The sequence below is a fragment of the Pinus tabuliformis genome, chromosome 4_1 (genome assembly GCF_031772625.1).
Source record: "Pinus tabuliformis cultivar Carrire ecotype Pingquan chromosome 4_1, CPIR1, whole genome shotgun sequence".
In the NCBI taxonomy this organism is placed as follows: domain Eukaryota; kingdom Viridiplantae; phylum Streptophyta; class Pinopsida; order Pinales; family Pinaceae; genus Pinus; species Pinus tabuliformis.
In genome coordinates this window covers 379,955,721-379,958,700 of record NC_142303.1, presented here as the reverse complement: position 1 = coordinate 379,958,700, position 2,980 = coordinate 379,955,721, and positions in this window count along the sequence as shown.

Here is a 2,980-nt window from a genome sequence, read left to right as displayed (position 1 = left end):
GGTAGGTTCACTAAAATTCACACATGTTGTTCACCTAATATCAATCATAACCTCTGATCTCACTGGTGATGATGAATTATGGTTGTTAAATCTTCTTTCGTTTCTTGCGCCCTGTGGCCTCATTTTCACATGTACCAATCACCACATGCCAAATATCATCCACGTCACCTGCCATGTATCACCTTGTGAGTGGTGCCATGTTTCCCATGGAATTGGCCCACTTGGCCACCTAATAATCCCAAAATAACCTACCACGTGTCATATGTACAACATGCCACATCATCATCTATTGATATGTCACCTACCACCTTCCATGTGTCCTCTTATGATTGGGCCACATTCGCTTCCTTTCTACGTCAACGACAGTTGTTTACCACTTGTCATAAGTACAGAGGAGAAGCCTAGAGACTGTGTTTTGTAGCATTTTCTAGTGTTATTCAAAAATTCTTGGGGCACGAGATTTATATTGAATGAAATTGTTGTGAAATGTTTTCTTCCCTCAAAGTATATCTACCATGGCAGTCATTCAATTTTGATCCTTGCTAACCCTTTTACATTTACTCTGTAGTGGGATGTGAATGTTTACATTATCTAATGGATATTTATCTGTCTCCCAGAGACCGTCAACCGTAGAAGTTTCCAAAACAATACCTTTGCAAACATTTTTATTGAACCTCCATTGAAGGAAAATAAATTTCACAGTATAAAAAATATTTTTTCATCTCTTGTTCTGTTAACTACACCACCTCCAACCATATCATTCTCCATCTCTACACCTTAGCTTGAAACTATATGGTGGTACATGAATTTTACTATTCTTTGATGTAAGAGATTCTTGATCATGGAATTTGTCAACTATGGGACCATGGCTCTCCATACCAGATCCTCCCAACCAAAGGTTCAACGACGTGACATGAATTTGTTCGTTTGATAATGGGAAACAACACGTCTGTAGAATTTTTCAACAACAAGACCCATTCGAAATCTTTCCCAACAAAAACCTCCATGGTGCACCATCAAATTTTAGGTTAGATAACACAAACACTGATGTCCCATGCCTTATGATTGCTAGTGGAACTAAGAGGCTTTAGAACCCTACCAAACTTCATTATGCCATAACTTTTATTCTTGGGGAGTTTTTCAAAGTTCCATATACCATTGGAAAGGTCTCTCATAGGGCTATCTAATTATACACTTTGTAAGGGGACTTGATCTTATCTACTGTAGAAAAAAATCCCTCAAATACATATTATATAAACATTGAAGACACATCAACAATAATTTATTGACATCAATGACAATTTCCTTCCTACCCAACAATCTCCAACATGCTCTCTAAGCTTGGAACTCCTTGACATCAACAACTACTCCTTTGACATCAATGGCAAAAATTTGCACAACACGAATGTGGTTTAGTATGGTTGGGAATTTGATTATGTTTTATGTAAAATTTTGTGTTACATGTAGTTTATATTAATTAATGTGGGACATCCCAATGCATGTCTTGGGATGCATGCACTACATTTCGCGGCTAGCTAGCCTTGAATGCATGCTACCAACCCACTCCACATTCATTCTCTCTTTCCATTTATATTACACTCAATTGCTGTACTACCTCATTTGATTTGAACCCTAACTTTAGAGAAAAATGCATTGAAGGAGCTAGTGGTTGTACTTGGTTAATGCTTTGGGCTCCTCAATTAACAATATAAGGCTTCTTGACACAAGTATGCCCAGTTTCATTTTGATGAGGAAGAAAAATTACCTATATAGTCGAATTATTGAATGGTTTATCTACGTGGCTCTGTCTATATTTCAATACTAGGTTAACCCCCTTGTTCATTTTTCGATTTTTCTTAATGTCCCCCCATGCCTAGTTGAAACCATTATGCTCATGATTTTTATTTCATGCAATTTCTTTTGTGAAAAAAAACCTATGAAAAAAACTCCCTGAGACGATGGCATCATAGTTTTGGTATTCTTTGTTTAACATGTGGTAAGGGACAACCCCATGACCCTCTTGCCTTAGCATCAAAATTAAGATCCATTATGAATGACATGAAATCCACTGGTGTTGAAATAATATTCCTCTCATAGCTTATGTTGAGGCACTATATCCAACTTATTTACATTATCTTGAGTCATTTCAAGCAAGTGGAAAACTCAAGGAGATTACCTTTGACTCCCTTGAGAAGAATTTTGCTAAAAGAGAGAAGGATTTTGGGAAGAATACAACTCCTAAATCTTCTGAAGAAGTTGTGTCCCTTACGCATAAAGAGAAGAATCATGTATAAGATTCTTTGAGAGGAAGAGGTGGCTAGAGAGGAAGAGGAAGGAAGAATTTTAGAGATAGGGTGGGAAAAATTTCCAAGGAAAAATGTTTGATCTTCATTTCATATGATGCAATAGAAATGGACATGATGCATCCACGTGTAAGCTACCTTGGGATAGAATTGGGCAGGAAAAAAATGAAGAAAATGGTAAAACACCTAGTAAAGGGAAATGAAAAGCACCCAAGTTTGCTTAAATTATGTTGTGGCACATTACAACATTGGAGTAACTGAATACTTATTCAACACTTCACTTGCTTCCTAGAAAGATGCTTGGTTGCTTGATTTAGGAGAAACTTGCCACATGACTTTCAAAAGAGATTTCTTTGAATAATTCACTCATAATGTTGATGGAGCAGTATACTTTGCACACAAGTCAAAACTCAAGTCATCAGGACTTGGCACCATTAGGCTCAAACTTCTTGGTCTTCTAGTATTTATTCTACATGATGTTCTATACCTCCCAAAGTTGAGGAGAAACTTATTGTCTTTGGTCCAAATATGCCAGCAAGGACATTCCATTCATATATTACATGGCAAGGTTAAGGTCAAAAAAGCATCATATCACTCACTTGTCATGACTAGGATAGAAGAAGAAAGACTTCTTGAGCTACAAGGAACCTCTGCTCATATTGGCCGAAACATTTAAA